We start from the raw sequence: 22,775 nt of genomic DNA on the forward strand, positions 1-22,775 counted from the left end.
AAAAAAAAACAAAAAAAAAAAAAAAAAAAAAAAAAAAAAAAAAGATCTCCAAAGATTATTGCCCATGGTGATACATGAATAGTGATCTATTTATCAATATTGGTTAAAGGAACATAATCTCCAAGATAATTAGCTTTTGGATGCAGTAAGCAGGACCAACGTTGCTAAGTAAGACTAAAAGGAGAATACTAAGGAATCATGGATGTGGTCACATTGAAGAAAAGTGTGGCACCCTAAAGTTGGATGGTGGTATTAGTAGTCTGTCCACATGTGTTTTAACATATTCATAGAAACATCACTGTTTATTGCTATACCGGTTTATATTCTGTGAGCCAAGTATAAAATGTGATAAAATAGTATATTTAATATTATAAAAACAAAGGGAAAAATGAGAACCAAGACCTGTCATGTAAAGGTACAAGATCCCAATGATGAATATAACTAACTGTACTGTCTACCTAAAATGTACCAATAAACTTAATGAGAGGAAAAAAAGATTATAAAAGTGGAATCACGTATTACAGTAGGAAAGTAACATTTAAATTCTTCCCCAAAGTTATATATATTAGCAAATCTTGGGAAGTACTCATCTCCTGTTTGGCAAATGAGTTTTCTTTCTGCTGCAAGATTCTGCCTTTTCATGCAATCTCTTTCTTACTCAAACTAGCATCTTTTATTCTTTCAGTTGTACATGGAATCGATATAATATTCAATTACTCATTTCTATCATTTATGGTAGAATGTTATACATGTGAATTTAATTTACATTGAGCTGACTGGTAATGCATCTCCCTCCCCAAGTACCTGTCATTGCATGTGTATGGTTCCAAACACATTAAGACATGAAAGTAATGATACAGATAAGGGCATGCATCAAATTACCTAAATCAGATTAGACTGGGATACTATACTCCGAATTTTTGAAAGTCATAGTTTTTCATTTCTCATTCCAATGCTATCATACATATCCAGTGTGCTTCTTGAAAGAAGGTAATTGTAGACCATTTGTACATTACAGGTGCAATTTCCTATGTTTGAATTTTGCAAGCGAATGGATTGAGTTGGAGGCAGGGAATAGACTGGACATTCATTGTTGTATAATTTTAGCTTATATCACTTCATCCAAGGTCCAGTGATGCATTTTCCCTCTTTTATAATTTTTGGAATTAAAAAAATGTAAGTGCGGAAGTAGCTAGTAATAGACAAAGAGACCATGAATCTAAAGAAAAGGAAAAAGGAATAATCAAATGGGATTTATGAAAGATGGGACTGAGAGCAAGACATAAATATAGCAACATAGAAAACCATAAAAATAGTATGAGAGTTCAATGAGTAGAAGACTGTGTGCTGGTAATTACTAGCACAGATATCTGGGGGTTATTCAGGAGGTTTGGGGTGAAACCCGATTATTCCTTTCTCGATAATTTCCCACGTATATTGGTTTGTTGTCCCATGGGCCACAACTTGAATAGTACAAGAACCTATACTTTGAGACTCTTCTGGTTCATAAGGATATGGTATAAAGGTACAAGATAAGATCATCCACATGAGATGAGAGGTTGTTGAAGGAAAAGAGTGCTATGAGAAAATGGAATAGCTGTAGGGGGTATAAGTATTATCTTCATGAATCTCAAACCTCGGGTATATGATCCATTAAAAAATTTATGACATTGGGTAACAGTAATGTGCATGTATATCTGTAAGTAAATATCTTTATTTTATATTTGAACAAAACATACCTGAGTATTTCCTATATGTCTGGGATTTTGTAATACAGAAAAACCGGAGCCAAAGTCCCTGGCCTGTCTCGTGCCTCCCAGGATTCCATGTTTACAGGAGGGCCAAAGATAGGCATGCACCAATGAAAATTCAAATGGTTATATGTAATATATATGTACTATTTCACATTGCAGTTTCAGATCCTATCTTTTGCCTTGATCCTATTGGAAAAGGAGATTATTATTTAATCTACTGATACTAGGTAAAAGAATCCCCAATTTTACTAGACCTAAAGTTAAGAAAATCAGGAATACTTTAATCCATTCAAAAGTAGACACTCTCTACAAGGCACTGGTGTTCCAAAGGATCTACCTCCATTCTAGGAATGACTGGGGTACATTCTACCACTGCTGACATGAATTTATTTCTAAGAACAGAAAGTTAAGGAGAGGATCATCTCTCAGGTGTGTTCTTATTTAGTCATGAGTTCCAAATGTCATAATATTTGAAATTCTTTAGAGGCAGAGCTCTCAGATTTCTCAAGGATCCATAAATACAGGAAGTGTGGTGGCTGTAGCCATGGCACACCTGACTTGTAAGATTAAAATCATCTGCAGCACTGTGTATGTCCTCATTGTAATTTTAACTTTCACACAGGCTCTAAACAACACAGCCTCCTCCTGGAGTCTCATTCACCTGCTCTTACCTTGCAGCTCCCTCTACCTGGCCTCTTGTTGTTTCTCCCGTACAATAGGCACTTCTCTTTCATAACATTTGCTTGCGTGCTGTTTGTGTAGGCACCCAAGTGCAGGGAACATTCCCTTGTTCTAGTAAGGTCCAGCTCCAACTGTCACTTTCTCTGTTGCTATTGGCTTATGACTTTATTTAAAACTGAGCATCTCTCTCTCTCTCTCTCTCTCTCTCTCTCTCTCTCTCTCTCAAATTCAAGCTTAATTTTTCTCCATAGAATTTACTACCAACTGATATCTCTCACTTCTTAGATTTTCGAACAGTATGTAATTTAATAACAGCATAGATTTTTTTGTATTGTCAAAGAGCCCATAATTCTGGACCTCTGCTTTTGTTCCTTCAGTTGTTCATTTTGTTTTGTTTATTTTTATTTTAGTTTATTAGAGCACTTGTGTACTGCATGATGTTTACATTCTTCATGGGGAGCTGACCCATGTACGTAACGCATCATGATTTCTTTTGTTTTTCCTGGTGCCTTCCGCTCATTTTTTTTCCTTTGTAAATGTGTGTAGCATGCAAAATGAGTAAACAACTGAATGAATTAAAAGGGAGATAGGGCCTTTCAAAGAAATTCTTCTCTGAGAATCTTCTTTCTTTAAAATCCATTTGCAAATTATTAAAAAAAATGTGACAATAGTGTCATAATATAAAATCAATAATTTTAGCTCTTTTTCACTTTTGTAGAAAATATATGTATGTATGTATGTATATATATATTCATTATGACTTTAATGAATGCCAATTTCCCTATACAGCTGATGTTGTAATTGGCTTGTCTGAAAAAAAAAATATTAACATGAGGCACATCTTTCGGTGTAGTTGAAAAAAAGAATGATTTCTTCGCAATCTTTCTCATTAGTGTAGTATGTTAATGAAGTTCATTTTTCTTTAGTAAATTCAGTGAATATTTAACCTCATTATTGTGAGAAAAATCTTTGGAAAACTGAAGTATATACTCCAATACATATTGTTTTATCATTTTTAATGTTTATTAATTTTATTGGTAGATTTAATGTATGCAATATAATGACATTCGCTGTTGGAAATTTGTATCTTTACATAATTAATCTTGGTTCTTCTTTTTTCCCATTCCCCTGCTCTCCCTTCAGTCCCTCCCTCCCAATCTACAAAGACTTTATTTCCGTTACTTTTCATTTTGATTCCATTCCCTTCTTTCCTTTCCACTACCCCTCCTGTTTCCCTTTCCTCTTTGTCACTTTTCTTCCTATTTCACATTATCTATTATACCTTTTAGTCCACATTTACACTTTCAGTTTCTCACACTAGAGAAGCTATTCAGTATTTATGCCTGTGTGTCCTATTTATATCACATAACAGTATCACCTCAATGTGCATCCATTTAGCTATAAATGTCTCTAATTTCTCATTTTTATGGCTGAGTAGTATTCCATTTTGCAAGAAAAAAACATATTTTCTTTTTTCAGTCTCCATTTGATGGGCAATTGGGCTGCTTCTAAGTTTTAGCTAATATAAATTGTGCTGCTATGGACATAGGTGCACATACATCACTATGGTATGATTCTTTTACATCTTTAGGGAAGATACCCAGCAGGGGAATACTTGGATCTAATGGGACGTCCAATCCTAGTTCTTTGAGGTGTTTCCATACCGATTTCCATAATATTGTTTTAAAAAGTCTGAACTATGAATGGCAGTACCCCAAAATAGCAACTAGATTGGTAACTTATCATTCTAGTTCTTTAGTAAAGAACATAAATGTGAGACAAAATACCTTTATCAACTTACCATATTGTAATCAAATGGCACATAATGTCATATGTTTGTTTTGTGTTGAGAGAGAAGTTTTTGTGCCACTTCCTTAAAAGATCTCACATAAACCAACAAGGGAATTTTCAGTAGTAAAGTGTACCACCTTCCCACCTTACACTCACCTGCACAATGCTCTCTCCTTCAAACTGCTGTCCTTGATAAAACACATGTTTAATAATTACCTATACTGCCAGCTTTCATAAAAATTTCATAATTTTTTTTAGTTTGTTGTTTTTGTGTAGAATAATATGTAGGTGTATGAATGATTCTAGTCCTAGGGTGAGAACCATATTGAAGTCATTTGCTGACAACATCAAGTTACATAAACTTGAGTTACATTTTAGAAAAATGACAGGATAAAGATCACTCGAGGTTTAATTTTCAGCTACTAGTGTAGGGTGGACAATTAAGACAATTTATCAGGCACTTAATAGAAACAGTAAATGTTACTGTTAGAAGAAATAGTGTTCATTTAAATGCTGCATAATGGCAAGGGTAGATTGTGTGGAGTTAAGATATTTAAACGGAGCCTGGTTTCAGCCTCATTTTAATTGAGTGTCCATAGAGAGGCCGTTTAATGATGGTTTCAGCAGCAGCACAAAGTTATAATTTCAAGTCTACCTAATTCCTAGAGGTATTTTGACTATCAAGTAAGTAACTCTGATAAACATGACAGTAAGTAACTGTGAGTAAACCCGGAAGAGATAAGGACCCCGAATCTTTATAGGTCAAGCACAAATATGTAATTAATGATATATGTCTAGATCAGGCCTGAGAGTCCTGTTCACACTGGAGCACCCTAGGTGGAATGAAGACACACATCACCAGTTATATATTTGTGCTTTTCGTGATGCATACGTAGAAAAGAGAAATACTGGCCCAGATCGTTTAAACAAGCTGCTTAAATGCTCAGGAAGGTTACTGCATGAGCAGCATCAGTACCTCCAGTTCCTTGTTAGAAATGCAAATTCTTTTTTTGTGTGTTTATTTGTTTGTTTATTTTTTTTTTAAATTTTTGAGACAGGGCCTCACTATGTAGATGAGACTGACCTGGAACTCACTCTGTAGCCCAGGTTGGTCTCGAACTCGCAGTGATCCTCCTGCCTCAGCCTCCCAGTGCTGGGATTACAGGCGTGCACCACCATGCCCGGCGTTCTTTAGGAATTATTAAATTGTAATTTTTCCCCTGAAACTTTCAGCCATTCATCTGACACCACAAGAGCCTAAAGAGGAAGTACAAGTTTTAAGTATTTTGTCCATGTAGTTTGGATTCTAAAGATAATGTATATTGATCTAACTGAAGTTTTTAGATTTTATTGAAATTGTTCATAATGACATAGCATTTATGTGTGATAAGTATATTAGCTGTCTATACAAAACCCCATGAGGAAGATTCAATAAGTTACATTTCACCAAAGTTTATTCCTCAGACACTGTAAATTTTTATTTAAAAATATTCAAGTTACTTGGCAAGTTAGTTTACAGTAATCTTTGTATCATTCCCTATAATACATTCAATAAACTTTGCATATAGTAACTCTGCTTTTCTCCTCAATGAAAATATATTTTTACTTTTGAACCAATTCTGTTGGAGGAAATGTTTCTGATTTTTGTTTTCAGATCATTCTCGACTGCATGAAAATGTTGATTCCTTTTTATCATGGTACTACACATCATTATCTTATGTAACTGAATGCTGTACCCCAGAGTACATAAAATTTTGGCTTAAAGGACAATACATCAGTTATTCAGTACTTGACATTCTAAACTATTAAGCATGCTAAATTTTAAAGCAAATACTTTAGGGACTTTTACAAAAAGTTCAAAGAATTTAAGAAATATTAGCCTGTAATCACCGATTCAACTTTGTGCCTACAAAACACAATGCCAGGAAATGGGCATCTGGCCTCATAACTATCACACTTTCAGCAGAAAGTTTCCTTGAAGTGGTCCTACCCTATTTCTTATTTTTGTTCACCCCACACTACCACATTTCTAATCTTATGGAAAGTCCTCTTTTCAATTTAACAGTCTTAATTTATCCCCACTTTCTACTCTTTAGTATTCTATCCCATTACTGATACCACCTTCCTTTAAAATAGAATCAATTTTTCTTCTTAAGGTCAACATTACTTCAGTACTTAGTTCAAAACCTATTTGCCTTAAGAATGCAACTCTGATAGAAATAAATATTAAGCTATATTACCTTAGGAAATAGGAAAAAAAAGCCACATTGAGCATATATATGTGCCTCTCCTTCCATAATTGGCTGCAGCCGTGCCAGTAGGACTGTAAGTTAATAATGGCAAGCAGCTTGCAATAGGTATTATTTATATAGTTGTTGGCAACTGAGATTTGTCTTTTTACTCAATTATATTGATTTCTTCTTGAATTGTCTTTTTATGTACAACATTGTAGGGGTGGTTCAAACTGGTTTTTAAATTATTATTTTCACAGGCATTTCATTTAAACAATAACATAATAAATTACCTAGCTCTCTTCCAAGAAACTGAATGCAATACAATCAAGTATAGCCAAAACTATAAATATGGAACATGTTACCCAGCTTGCATATTTTAAAAATACATTATATGCCAGTATTTTCTTCCTTTTCTTTTTTAAAACACAGAATAAGGGTATAGATTTGGCAAGCATACAAATATATATATTAAAATCATGTATAAATGTTAATGTAAATGTCGCTTATATTATAAAATATGCAGTGAAAATGAAAGGCACAGTGAAGATCTTAAATAACGTGAATGGGGAATGCAGTGTACTCACTTTTTTCAGATTACTTTTCTTTTTCATGTGCAGACAATACCAAAAACAATACCTAGCACAGAGGAGTGACTTATAATCTTGTGTTAGTTGTTGTTGTTGTTGTTTTTTCTTTTGCCCGCTTCATGCTCAATGTGACGGATGCCTTTGCAGCTACTGGGTTCATGAAGATGACGGATGAGCTCTGTACCCTCTTTCCTCTGTTGGTATTATTGTACCATCAGCTGTCCATATCAGGATTTACTTACTCACTTAGTCTTCTTTATGTTTGCCACACAAATCAGTTACCCATCTTTTAGGTTTCATTTGTGTTAGTATTGCAGATTTTTAACCTTTCCATGCTTTCAGAGCTAATCTCAAGCAAATTTATCTCCTCTCTCAATGTGTCTCCTTTAGTCATCTCCAGTCTTCTGAGCATGGCATGTGGATAAAAACGTGTCTGACCCTTCGGCTCATATTCACAAGCAGATGAAAGCAGCAAGATTGTGGTTAATAATGTTAATGGGGAAAGGTAGCAATACATGGGGCTCTGTGAGTCCTTTCTGGGGAAAAATCTCAAAAAAGTCATGTGTCCTTGGGAGAGAGTTTATTTATTCAAATAGCAGTAATATTTAAATAACTGTGTATAAACAACACTGTATTACAAATAAAGACATAAAGAGGAATGTTAATATTTTTCCTCATTGAGTTGATTGGTCCTTTTTAGGCATATAGTACAGCTACATCCATCACTGGGATCTTGTCCCTTTACGTGACAGGCCTTGGTTCTCATTTTTTCCCCATACCCCTGCACTCCCTTCACCCCCTCCTCCCTTTCTTATTTACAAACACTTTATTCCACTTTTTCATTTTCTCCTAGTATTTTCCTTTTCCCTTATTTCTCCTCCCCTACTCTTCCCACTTCCCCCACACCTTTAGCCCTTTTCTTCCTATTTCACATTATCAGTTTATACCTTTAGGATCTTATTTATGATTATAGTTTTTCACACCAGAGAAACTATTTCGTATTTACACATGTGTGACTTGTTTATTTCACTTGACTATGTCCTAAGTAGGCATCCATTTTCCTATGAATGACTCTAATTTCTCATTCTTTATGGCTGAGTAGTATTCCATATTTTAGAAAAACCACACCTTCTTTATCCAGTCTCCAACAGATGGGCAAATGGGCTGTTTCCAAGTTTTAGCTGTTACAGACTGTGCTGCTATAAACATGCCCATGTTTCGCTGTACACAGAATCACCCTTAACACCCTGTGGCTTTATTGTCATGGAAACTAGTGATTATTTTTCACCTCTTATGAGATCTGAATACCTTCTTTAAGATTCAGAAATACAATCTCAGTGCCATAGTAGGCAGTTACTTTTAAATGGCTAAGAGGCAATTCCTTAATAAGTCCAGAAAGGAACTCATTATCATACAGCTCCAAATCTGGCCCTTTTTTGCTGTTTCCAAGGCTAGCAAAAGTCTGTTTTTCCTCAATTGCCTAGGAGTCGCTCTAGATAATCTGTCTTCTCATCTGCCTTTTCCAATCTATGTACAATTTATCTTCTCATAAATTCCACCCTGAATGCTTGTAACCCTCCCCATGTACACCAGTCCTAGTTCTCGATCCCAGAGGCTCCCTATAATCCATATCGATGTTCTCATTCTCCAACCTCAAAATTACCAGTGCAGAGGTTTGCTTATCGCTCCTCTGTCTATGACCCTTCTAAGTTCATTTTGTCGAAACACATGTGATTATATTGGGCCGGCCCAGACAGTTCAGGATAGATTTTCATTTTTGTAAGATAACATATTTACATGCATGACGATAGAGTGCAGGCATCCTGAAGGCCCTCACTCAGCCTTTACCAGCTGGTCTGTTAGTGTTGGCTTTTGCTTAAACAACTGGAACAGTCTATTAACTTGGAACCCTACTTCCCATCTACCCTACCCACAGCTGCCTGTCACTACCGTGTACTATATTTCGGGAGAAATGTTTCTACACAAATTAGTTTTTAGTTATGTTTAAACCAGTGGTGTATTCTCAGTAGTATGAGAATAATGTAGATAAGATATGTAGAAGAATGTAGAAGAATAATGTAGAGAAGAAGGCATTGAGCACTCAGACACTTTTCAGCACAGTTTCCTTTTGAGCTTTTCACTCTCCACATTTCATTTATGCTCACTCAGAAATTGGTTTCCAATTCTACATGCATCAGGCTACAAAATACCACACGGTGTTTTACATGGCTTTGTGAAAATTTTGAATGAAATTCTATGCCTCCTTTCATATTGGTCCTTCATTTTCTAAGTGCTTTGACTTATCCTCAGATCCTGAGTCCATCTTCATTAATAATTTATGTAATAAATAATTATTAAGTGCCTACAATATATGTCACTGTACCTGGTTCAAGATAACCAGAAGGAAAAAATATATTTCAATTGTTACCCACATAGATTTTTCATTCTAGAGGAACTTAGTTATACTTACGGTGTTTTTCTTTAGGATGTTTTCCTTGCTGTGTGTCAGGTTCATATAATACACATTACATATATAATGTATGAATATCAATTTCCTCAATCTACATTCAAACATTCATTTAATTTTGTATATATATATAACCAAAAATTAATAAACTGTGAAGCAAAGAATTCTTTCTGTAGTTTTGCTTCTCTTTTGCTACCAATGCCCCTGACATATAAAAACATTAAATAAAAATTACTTGAATGAATGAAAGCAACTTATAATCCTATACGTTTGCATCTAGAGAAGTTAAAGGTATTTGTTAATATATCGTGTGGGTATAAAAGCAAGGAGATTTTGTTGAGAAAGAGTTGAAGATTTTTGATTCCCAGAATAATTCGTTTTCTTTTGTTTGTTTTCTTTTGTTTTTAGTACCGGGGATCGAACTTGGGTCCTTGCGCTTGCGAGGCAGGCCACCGAACCGCTGAGCTAAATCCCCGGCCCAAATAATTCATTTTTATGATGCATGTTGTTAAGCTTATCAGAGACACAGATAATGGTGTCAACAGGGTCTACAATAAAGGTCAAGCCTGATGTGGTCTTAGCTTGTACAAAATTACAAATTTTCAGTATTTGTAATGAAGAGAAAAAAATGTGGAAAATTGTAGGAGTAAGATGCTAAGTATTTGTGGATACATTTTAATAACATTTCTTGAGCAACTCTCTTAAAATTCATTTCTAACATACAAATCTGTGCACAAACCAATCCCCCATCACCACTGCTCTGGAGAGAACTTTCATCTGGGGATCTCACTTCAGTCATTGCTGTCAAACGTGGGTTCCCCATTATTCTTTCCTAGTTTCTTGCTTTTCACTGGGTGTGTGATAGTTACTATCTTGTGTTAGTCAATATAAAAATGAGAACTAACTTTCCTTTCTAAGTAAGCAACCTAATACCTGTTTAAAGCAGCTGTGTTCACCAAAGTATGGAGTATATTGTACAGTATCATGTTATGGATTTCTACCTTTAAGGTGGAGTAAAAGAAACAAGGGGGGAAAAAAAGAAGCAAGGAACCAGCATGTACATTAAGAAATTTTCAAAGAAAAAAATTGGAGAAAATGAAAAAATGGAAATAAAGTGTAAATGGGGAGGAGAGGAGGGAGGAAAGAGAGGGTGGGGAAAAGGGGAAAAAATGAGAACCGAGACCTGTCATGGAAAGGTACAAGATCCCAATGATGAATGTAACTGTACTGTGTACCTAAAATGTACCCATAAACTCAATGAGAAAATTCAGGACCTTGTATTTGCGAGGCAAAACCACTGAGCTAAATCCCTGGCTCTGTTGGTGTGATTTCATCAAATTGAAAAATAGAAGGGCAAAGTTATCTTCAAATTCATTCTCTGTATATGTTTTTGTTAAAAATCATTCACTTAATCAAAGATAACTGTGCTGATTTGCCCTGTAATGTTTTTATTCCTATATTAACATATATTTTTGTATTTATGATAAAATAGTTAAAACAACTGTAATTAAAACTGCTACATATTTATTAAAGGTTATAAGTCAACAATGGGACCTTTCTCCACTCCTAGCAAAACTTTAGGAGACAAGGTTCAAGAAATATAAAAATAATCAGCATCTCTTGTTAGCATAGCCTGGCAGACAGAGGGCCAGACAGAAAATGTTGACTGGTCTCTGCATATTGGTTTGTTCAAGTGACTTTGATATAAATCCTTCTATGTTCTTCTGTGTTAACAAATAAAGCACTCAGAATTGGGAACTCAGTGGAAACCAACTCTCAATTTAAGGAACGGGGGGAAGGGAGAGTTATTTATATTATATTACATTTTAAGATAACTATATTTTTTATAAGCTAGGATACCCACATTGTGAAAATATTTTGGAATGAAAATAGTTGAAGATTGGGAGCATCTTGATTGGTTTCATTATGTTTTCTGTCAACTAAAACATGCTTTCTGTTTTTCACTTTTATATCTATTTACAGAGAGCTTGATTTTATTCAAATTTGGTTGTTCTGGCAAGAACTAAGACGTATTCAGGTATTCAGTGTAATCTCATTTGTTTAGACTACTGTTTTGGTAACAAGGTTTGAACTGGTCTTTGTGCTTGTGAGGCAGGCAGTGGAACCACTGAGCTAAATCCCCAGCCCCATTTAGAATGCTTTTGTGTGGCATACAGATTAAACCCAGGGGCCTTTGTACTGACCTATTTTCCCAGAGCTTTTTATTATTTTTTTTATTTTTGAGATAAGATCTCACTAAGCTGCCCAGGTTAGACTTGAACTTTTACTTCTTCTTACTCAAATTTATTCCTGTCACAGACTTGCATAGGCTTGCACACCAAACCTGCATTATTTAAATATGGGCAATTTAATGAATAAAAAAACATACACATATAAATATATATAAAATGCACGCGTCCCTCCCGAAATTAATGTCTAAATATTTGTCTTGAAAGCTGATGACGTGCATATGTTCTTATAATATGCAATACAGTGCATTCAACTCTATATTTTGGTAAAGAACAACATGCCAATATTGAAAAATACTAGTACAGTTTATAAATGAAAATGAAGTGCAGGTACATGTGAGGAATCAATGTCCCTTGAAATACTTCATATTTTCTTTTGATAGTTAATGAAGTGCCTTAAAAACAATAGCTGCATTTCAGGTATTAATTATAAGAAGCTATGAGTAAAAGCTCCAAGAAAAACAGAGGCCAAATTTTGAAACAAACATGAAAATAAGTGTCAAATTTCTATGTAATTAGTGCTTTCATACTGATAATCCTCAGGGAAGGTAAACACACATTTCAAAAGAGGAAAAAGGTACAATTTAATACCACAGTAGTGTACTGTTTTATACTTACTAGATTAGCACGAATTCAAAAGTCTGACGATATTAATTATCAAGCATCATGGGAGCAGAGAGGAGGAACCCCAAAGAAGTGCACTTAAATTCTATAGGAGTGGCGATTTTAGGACTTGGTGACAAACTGATGTAGCCTGCTTGCTGAGGTTTGCTTGGTAAAGAAGTGTTGTTATGAGTAATAAGATTATTCTAGAAAGAAAAAGGAAATAAATTAGCAAAACGGTAAGGCGCAAAAGAGATGGATACAGAAGGAATATCTAGGAGATGATTTCATGACAAACTTGCCCAAGAAATCGGAAAGAAATCATTTACTGTGGCATTGATTGATAGCACATTGTGTGGTAAAGTAATATGATTGTATTGGACTTCCCTGCCAAAACTCAAACTCAGGTCATGTTTTCATTTTTCTTGTCTTTTCTTCCATAGGCAGTAGATAGGAGCCCCAGGCTATTTCTCTTATTTGAAATAAATAGTAGAAACGATAGATTGCATCCTTCATTTTTTTATTAATTCATGGAATCTATTAATTAAAACTGATTTAATTTAGTTTGAGAAGAGTAAAACTTGAAGAAACTCACAGACCTTTTAATTTATTTTAATCCACTCCCACTCTAGGGGTTTTCTTTTTTTTTTTTTTTACTAATTTCTAATGCATAAAAACTCATTTTTTATTTTTGATTTCATCTAATCCTTAAATATATGAGGACAGGAAATGAGAAGAAAATAAGATCTGTTCAGACTTGGTAAACATTACATCTGAGTGATGAGTGCATGGGGTTCATTATATCACCCACTGAAATTCATCATCATAAAAGATATTGTTTTAAAAAAGGCAGACCGTCTCTGAGAAAGGAAATCTAAAGTTGAACCCCATATTTTCCAGCAGATGACTTTTATTTTTGCTTTCCAAGCCTTTAAATATGCACTGTAGTTGTTTCAGTTATAGAAAGCAGATCAGTTTTCACCACAAGTGCTTAGTTCTACACCAAGAACCTTCTGATGCCGCCATGGATTATTTTGGAAACTGTATCATCGCACTGAGTCCACTGTCACGTGTGGAAGTTTTCCTTGTAAGACTGATCTGTCGCTGAACAGAAGAAAAAGTCATACAAATCAGACATTCTCTCGCTGCAGTTGGCTCCGTGTTGGAAGCCAAGTTAATATTACAAACATAAAATATCTGGTATGTGTCAGATACTGTATTTTTATTTGTTTGGTTTTTGTTTTTTTGGTACCAGGGATTGAATTTGGGTCCTTGCACTTGCAATGCAGGCCACCGAACCACTGAGCTAAATCCCCAGCCCAATACTGTATTTTTCTAAGAACTTTATCAGTATTGTCTGTTTTTTCCTTAAAATGGTTCATTTGCAGAAGGGCAATAACTGATAGAGATATTAGATTATTTTCATAAATTCATCTATCTCAGAGTAGCAGAGGTTGAAACTTGTACACAGTCAATTTGGTTCTAGAACTAGATTCTTAACCTTGCTGCACGTGATAACCAAGAGTCAACCAGAGTATAATGAGTTCTTGAACTCTTGAAAAACCACAAAACCATAATACTTAAAAACAAATGCTGTGGATTCTGAACCTTCTGTAGAGTTGAGGTGGAGCTGCTACAGTAAGACACCCCCTGGCTTCTGATTTTCTATTTCTCAGAAGTTGTTGGACTGTCACTGTGACCTATGTATTATTACATGATACACTGATAACATCATTGGAGGTGTTCCCTGAACGAAGGGCCATTTTATTTTTTAAGGTGAGTTTACTTCACTTTGACTTTGTCTTTTTTTCATATTTTAGAAAAATTTGAGTTATTGTGATGCAGAATGGCAACTAAAAATTATTATGGTGAAATAATTCAAATATTTCACCTTTATTAGAATGCTGGGAGATTCCATGGTTCTCAAGAGCTATCTATTGAAATATTATTATGCTATCCACAAATTAAACAGAAAAGATGTCAATGTAAAATAAGGGGATAGGATAGATGCTTTAGAGTTACTTCATTTCACCAACTTTTAATCCATCGTTATAAAATATATTTTTTTCCTACTGCCAGTCAGTAGGAATTCAGCCATTTCAGTTTCTATTTTTTTATATATAAAACAATGATTTCAGTTATATTCCACTTTAAAATGATATTTTATCAGATAGGCTGTGTCTTTATATTGCAATTTTAAAGACACTTTTTGTCCTGCTCTTTTTATCTTCATCTGCACCATCTGCTATCTTATAAACTTTAAAGTAAGCATCTGTCTCAGTAAGAAGAGAAGAGAATGATGTTGGACCAGGGATTTAGTTCATTGGTGCTATGCTTGCCTTGCAAACAAAAAGTCCTGATGTCAATCCCTGGTATCACACACACACACACACACACACACACACACACACACACACACACAAAATAAGAAAGAAAGAAAGAGAAAGATGTAAATTTTCATTGTGGATACATATGTGTATATATGTGTGTGTGTGTGTGTGTGTGTGTTTGTGTGTGTGTATGCATACAAGCAGATATCCATGGCGTTTTTTGTGTAAATATATGTATCGTTCTCAAAAGCACTTGTATTCACTACATATTCTGACTTGATTTGTTATCTTATTCCCATTTCAATGACAATAGGAAGACATGCAATGAAAGGTCATACAAATGAAAAATTATTTAAAGTATCTGTTAGGTTCATTGTCTAAAATATAGAAAAGTAAAACAGAGCATCCCTAATCTCAGATCTCAAAGCTGCTACTATTCTTTCAAGTACATGTATAGGAAAAGAAAATGGATCCTACTGAGGAATAACTCCTCCCTGTACTTGCCTGTAAACATATTATAGAAATAGATGTGTAGATCCTATTATTGAGGAGAAAAGGAAATTTTCTTCTGGCAGTAGCTCATTAGGTAGGCAAAAAGATGTTCAAGGCCTTTAACAGATGTGGGAAGTGAATTTTAGCTTGGAGAGAGAGAGAGAGAGAGAGAGAGAGAGAGAGAGAGAGAGACCTATGAAGCTACATAATAGCAACAATCTGAACTATTGGAAGGGAGGTAAAAGAATGAAACAGAGTATACAGTTAGGAAAGCAGTAAATTTTCCAATCTCGAAAATAGAAATACTAAAATCTTACATTTCATTTACCTTTTCTTGTTAGACAAGATTTATTTCCCTGTAGTGTTTTCAATTCCTGTGTGATACATGCTTTTCAGATTCTGTTGTCTATTTGTTAAGTATCCAAGATAAAAATGTCTAAGTATCATTTGACACATGACAATACACACATATACAACATATTTAAATATTTTCTGTAGAAATATGTAAATAGCTAATATTTAGATACATGTTGGTTGAAATAAACTTGTATTATCCTTTGTTTTTAAAACCTGTCTTCTGATTAACATGCAATGCTTCAAGCCTCTTGTATCAAACATTTTACCTGTAACACCTCAAGTACTTCCAGCCACAATCCTGTGGGTATATCTTATTCTTACTAAGATCAGAGAGACCAAGAACATTTCCATATTCACACAGTGAACAAAGAGAAACAGGAAACAGAACCATGTCACTTTGCTCCTTAGATATTGGGCTTAACACACTGAACTGTAACTGCATGTTAAGAATTTCAGACTCCAAAATATTCATTAGTTTTTGTAATTGAAAACAACAGGCCCTAAGCTAAACTGTTTTATTCTCATCATATAAGAAATGGCAGGAGTTATCAAGGGACCTCTCTTGCTATATTTGTGGAGAGACATATGACAATTACTGCAGAAAAGTACTTGAGACAAAGATATATAAATGCATAATTTTATAACTCACAGCATTACACTGGGCTTATGAATCACTTTCTTATTTCATATCCAAATAAAAATGCATACATCACTGTGGGCGTGATGCAAAAAGAAATTGTGGTAATTTTTATGTGTTGTCTTCCTTTCTAATTACTCCATAAGGATTAGAGAAGACTAAATTCAAATTGCTAGATCCAAAGTAAAAAGAGCATTTTTTTCACAAAATATGTATTTCTGAAAAAAATTGTGTGTAAATACAAATCTATAAGTTTCACAGGTAATGCCTGGCATGAACTCTTCATACAAAGCGTCTTTTGGGCCAGGGATTTAGCTCAGTGGTTCCACCACCGGCTTTGCAAGTATAAGATCCTGAACTCAATCCATAGTACAAAGGGGGGGGACTTTTGTGAATTATTTTATCAACAGGAGATTTACCAATTATTTTTGTGCTTGGATTTATATTTGAAGAGACTTTCATAAAAATAGAGTACACCTGTGTTTGGCCAACTATAATATAAACATCCTTTGGGAGAAATGGCAATTATTTTGAAGCTATAAAACTAAGTGAGAAGGTGAATCTATATACCCCTTTCCAATTTTATATATTTGTCCCTAAGCAGGAATTTCTTTGCCCCTAATACACTTGATCTTAGCCAAAAGGCCGAGAAGCGATTCTTTGGCCCTAATAATGCAGTGAAAATTCTTTTCCAATCACATTCTTTGGCTAAGTTCTCATAAAAAATCAAGCAAACTCAGTCAAATCTGTTTAATTACCTTTATGAACAAAACCTTCAGTGGTTTGCCATTTGCTATGTGAAAATAAAATATGTTAAAATATTTTTGGTTATCTTTTCTTCCAAAGATAGTGATATTTATTTCATTCGCCATAATATCTTCAAAATGCTTGCATATTAAAATGAGCAAATTTCAATAATAAGACCTCAAATTATATCATTGCCTCAGTGAGAATTTCTCTTAGCAGCACCTTGATCATGAATTCATGATATCTTTTCTCATCATATATGTTTTTAAAAGAACATTTATAATTATGTATGCATTTTGATAATTAGATGTCTAAATTAGTTTCCCAAAGACAAGAATTTTATTTTTATCACAGTTTAATCCAGAATATATTAAATGATTAATAAATACTTAGATGATAAAGAGGCATCCTGATATGTGTGCATGTAGAAATTATCACGGAGTTAACACTAGATAGCCTGTACTATGTGACAATGAATTATTTGATGTAATCTTAATTTATCACATTTGTTTTATAAAATATGCATTACCTTAATTTTATAATAAAATATTTTGAAAAAAAATCAGTGTATCCATACTTTTAGCATCACAAAGCCAAAATTCAAATTTTGAAATTTGAAAAACTTTATTTGCATATCAGATTCTGCTGTACTCAATTTTAAGACAACTCATTTCCATTAAGACAGAACTGACATTTTCTGGTCATTTTTATTTCATTCCCTGAACATAAGAGATTTGTAATTAGTTTTCATTATTGATGACTGGACTTTAGAGATTTTATGCAGCTCTATTTATTCATATGTCATGATCTGTGTTCTAGAGGTACGAAACTAATATAGACAATTCTTACCATTGGTAATTTAAGTAAAGCTATGGCTTTTAAAGTCACACTTGGAATAATTCTTAATAGATTTTAATTTTGAGGCAAAAGTCATGCTACTGAGTACATAAGTGGGCATAGTGTAATCAGCTTCTATGAGGGTTTAAAATCGAGCAGACTCTGAAGGCAGAGTAGGGATTCACAATAGTAAAGGAGAAGAGGACGGATTATGGCGGGGAAGCGGCGTGCACAGTCAGGTGGAGACGTGAAAGTGCTAGCTCTCTTCGGGCAGTGATAGTGTGAAGGGCATGGCCAGCCCATAGGGCTCCCACGGGAAGGGCTACGGGCGGACTAGAAAGGGAGTTAGGAGCTGGATAATGAAGCAGATCTTACGGCTCTCTAAAGAGCTAGTTGGTTTGGCACATGGAGACTTTTACAACGCTACAAGGCAAAATGGAAATATCAAAATCGTGCATTTCTTTAGTTTGTTGTCTGAAGAATATGACGGGATGATAAAACTACAGTCTACATTTATATGCCACCTAGCTTTTATTTTCTCTTATTAACGCAAAAAATCAATTCTCTGTAATTGCAAAAGAAACCCTTTCCATAAAAATACTTAATAGTATTAGTAATATGAAATGACATTTTCCATATAGTGCCCCGTGGATAAATATATTTTCAATTCCTCTCCTTTTTATAACAGTGCTGTACCTTAAATTTACAGCCTTTTAGCCTATTTTTATCTTCCCAAAATAAATTTTGGTGTTATCAAATAAAAAGCTTCTAATAAACTTCAATAATGATATGCTATGATACATTTTCCTTTTTGAAAACTTACTCTTAGCGACCTTTGGAATTATGCAAGTAGTGTTTTGCATTCCAGCCCTGGTATCCTTGTTCTCTGTCAAATTTTTGCCTGTGTAATGACCATGCTGATAAATCTCTTCCAGCTTCCATTTCAACCCGAGTTAAGTAGTAGTATTAATAGCACCTTTGCAGTTTTAAGTCTTGCTTCAAGAAATAGATCAACGAAGTATCAATCTCATCTTTTTTATCAGACCTTAGTCTTGTCTATCAAGAAAAAGCTGATTTATAGACTTATTCTTTGGAATGAACAGCTATGAGTTCCTCAGATAATGAACTGTAATTATGGAAGCACCATCTCTTTCAGTGCTTTTTAGACTTGCATAAATTAAATACATTTTTAAGGAGAAAAAGAATACTGCTAAATTATTTTATTTAAATGTTATTTGAATATATAGATATATTCTTTTAATTATTTATTTTATTTTATTTATTTTCTTTGGTACCAGGGATTGAACTCGGGTCCTTGTGCTTGCAAGGCAGGCCACCAAACCGCTGAGCTAAATCCCTGGCCCTTAATTATAATGATTATAAAACTAAAATACAAGCACAACTATAAGCCTTTAAATTTTATATGAACAATACTAATTCATTATAACATACATTTCAATTTGGTTGAAATTACGCCTAGTAGAAGATCAGTGCAATATTTTACCAATTTATACATAAGTATTGAGAGTCCTAACAGCTGAGATTCAGATTCTAATGTGTGTGTCACTCCAGTTTAATTACTGTCTACCAGATTATGGTTCAGTTTTCTCTATTTTTTCCTCTATTTGATCTATAATTTTTATTTTTAATTTTTAGTTTTTAAGTGTTGTTAGTACATGTTGGCAATACATAACTACATTTATTGTGTGGAATTGGTATGTATACATAAAACATGTTGATTATTTTCTTCAGCTTCCCTCTATTACTTTTTAAGCTGTTTTGCCAGTATTAGAGTAATTCATTTATTTTGTCTTTATCAAATTATCATAAATACAGATAATAGCCTGACCAATGGGCCAAAACACATAAAAACACATATGACAAATATACTAAATCAAAGTAGACTTTTAGGTATGTTGTCCAGGCATAATTAAAATAACTTTCTCCTTTTTTTCCAATTGTCACTTATTTTGCACTTCATTTAAATATTGGGTTTCTCATATAAGAAAAACCATGGGATATTCAAACCTGCTTGTCTGAGTTACAGTGGTATCAAGGTGCATCCATTTTCCTATAAATGACTAAAGTTTGTCCTTTTGGTACAGTAGTAAGCCATTGTGCATAAGTACCATATGTGCATATCCATTCATCTGTTGATGGGCATTTAGGTTGCTCCAAGGTTTAGCTATTATGAATTATGCTGCTTTAAATGTGGAAGTACATGTATCAGTGTAATAAGATATATTTAACTCATTTGAGAAGACACCTAGAAGGGGGAATATCTGGGTCAAATGAAATTTCTAATGAAATTTTTGAGGAGTCTCTCTACGGATCAGTATATTGGTTGTACCAGTTTACACTCCCATGAACAATGAAGAAGAGTTTATCTTCATAGCCTCTAAAGCATCTGTTATTAGTTATTGTTTTTTTTTTGTTTTTTTTTTTTGTACTGTGTATTGAACTTGGGTTCTCGCTCTTGCAAGGCAGGTGGTGGAACCACTGAGCCACTAAATCCCTGGCTCATTAGTTGATTTCTTGATGCGAGCTATTCTTTCTGAAGTAAGAGAATCTCAGTGTTGTTTTAATTTGCATTTCTTAAAAGAAAACATCTATCTATCTATCTATCTATCTATCTATCTATATTGGCCATTCCTACTTCTTTATAAAGTGTTTATTAATTTCAGATGTTCTTAAAGATTTAATTTTTTTAGTTCTTTATATATTATTATTATTCCTTTGTCTGAGTAATAGTTTCCAAAGTTGTTTCCCATTCTGCAGGTTGTCTCTTCATTCTATTGGGAGTTTGCTTTGTTGTGCAAAAGATTTTAATTGGATATGATCTCAAATTTTTGATTCTTGGTATTATTTTTTATGCAACCAAGGTTCTATTTAGAAAGTCTTTGCCTACACATATGTCTTCAAAGTGTTTTATCTATTTTGTGCTCCAGTTCATGAAGTATTTCAATTTTAATATCTAGAACTTTGATTTTAATTGCAGTTTAGTGCACGGTGAGATATATGAGGTTGAGTTCATCCTTAAGTACTTAATTTTTCTTGATGCTCTTGATTGTAAAATTTCTGTCAGAAAGTTTATTATTGTCCACAGGAACACTTGAATTTTGAATGTTTACTTTGTGTCCTGCTACTCTATTGAATTCAGTTATTAATCCTAGGAGACTTTTGATAGAGTTTTGTGGCCTTTCTAGGTAGGGTATCATGTCATCTGTAAATAATGACAATTTCTTCCTCTTATCCATACCTCCTTTAATCCTTTTTCATATCCAATGGGTTTAGCTAATGTTTCAAGAATTATATTGAATAAGAAAGGTGATAGCAAATATCCTTGTCTTGGTTGTGATTTTGGCGGGAAAGCTTTCATCATCTCTATTTAATATGATGTTGGCCATTGGTTTGTAATAGATGGCTTTTATTACATTAAGTAAAAGCCCTTCTATGCTAATTTTCCCCAGGATTTTATCACAAATGACAATGAATTTTGTCAAATCCTTTCCCACATCTTTCCTTTTCTTTTCTTGGTACTGGAGATCAAATTCAGGACTTTTCCAGGAAGTTGCAGTGCCACAGAGTTTTATCCCAACCAGCTTTTGCCACATCCACTTTGATGATCATTTGAATTTTGTCCTTGCTTCTGTTCATGTTCGATGCAAAAAAATAAAAAATGTATTGATTTGAATATGTTGAACCATCCCTGCTTCTGTAATATAGTGTGTTACATTTATTGCTTTGCATGTACTGAACCATACATATGTATATGCTGAATTCATCTCTAGAATGAACTCTACTTGGTTATGACATATGATCTTGTTGAGGATGCTGGATTGTTTGCCAGTATCTTATTGAGAATGTTTTTGCATCTGCTGATTAAAAAAATGGGTCTGTAGTTCTGTTTTGGTTGGGTCATTTTCTGGTATATGGTTAACTTGCTTCCAGCAATGACTTTGGGAGTACTGCTTCCTTTTCAACTTCATTGAAATATTTGAGGAGTATTTGCATTAGGTCTTCTTTAAAGTTCTTGTAGAATTCAGCAGTGAAGCCACTGGTACCTTGTATTTTCTTTGTTGGCAGATTTTTTAGTTACTTCAATACCATTGACTGATACTGAATTATTCGGGATTTATATATTTTCTTGCTTAAACTTGGCTGTTCATACACATCTAGGAATCCTCTTCTAATTTTCCATTTTATTAAAGTACAGGACTGTAAAGTGTTTACTGATCTGCGTTTTGGTAGAATCTTCTGTGACTTTGTTTTTGTTTGTTTTTTCCATTTCTAATTATATAGCTTTGAATATTTTCTTTCCTTATTTTGGTAAGATTGGCTAAGGATTCGCCTATTTGGTTTATTCTTTCAAAGGACCAATTATTTGATTCATTGGTTCTTTACATTGTTTTTTATTCTCAATATCATTAATTTCTGCCCTGAGATTTATAATTTCCTTTCTTGCACTAGCTTTGGTTTGGATTGTTTTTAGTTTTTTTGGACATTTAGATGCATAATTATGTTATTTATTTGAATTTGCTGAAGTGGGAGTTCATAGCTCTATTCTATTTTTTTAGAATTGCTTTTAGTGTATGCCATAGGTACCAGTAAATGGAACTGACATTATCACATGATTGTAGGAACTAATTTATTCTTTAATCTGTGATGCATTGATTATTCAAGAGGGTACTGTTTCATTTCCGTGTTTACATAGTTTCTGTAGCTTCTTTGCCATTGGTTTCTATTTTTAATGATCTATGATTAATAATATGAAGAATTTTGATTATTTTGCATTTACTGAAGCATGCTTATGGGCTAGTATGTGGTCTATTTTTGAGAAAGTCCCATGTCATGCTGAGAAGAATGTGTGTTCTTTTATTGTTGGATGGAACACTCTCTAACTATCTGTTATGTCCATTTGTTTGAAGGTTTGAGTCAACTCTGATATTCCCTTGTTGATTTTTCTTTTCTGCCTGATCTGTTTATTTATGACAATGAGGTTGCTAAAT

Source organism: Fukomys damarensis, unplaced genomic scaffold (genome assembly GCF_012274545.1).
Source record: "Fukomys damarensis isolate Sample0158 unplaced genomic scaffold, DMR_v1.0_HiC HiC_scaffold_29, whole genome shotgun sequence".
Lineage (NCBI taxonomy): Eukaryota > Metazoa > Chordata > Mammalia > Rodentia > Bathyergidae > Fukomys > Fukomys damarensis.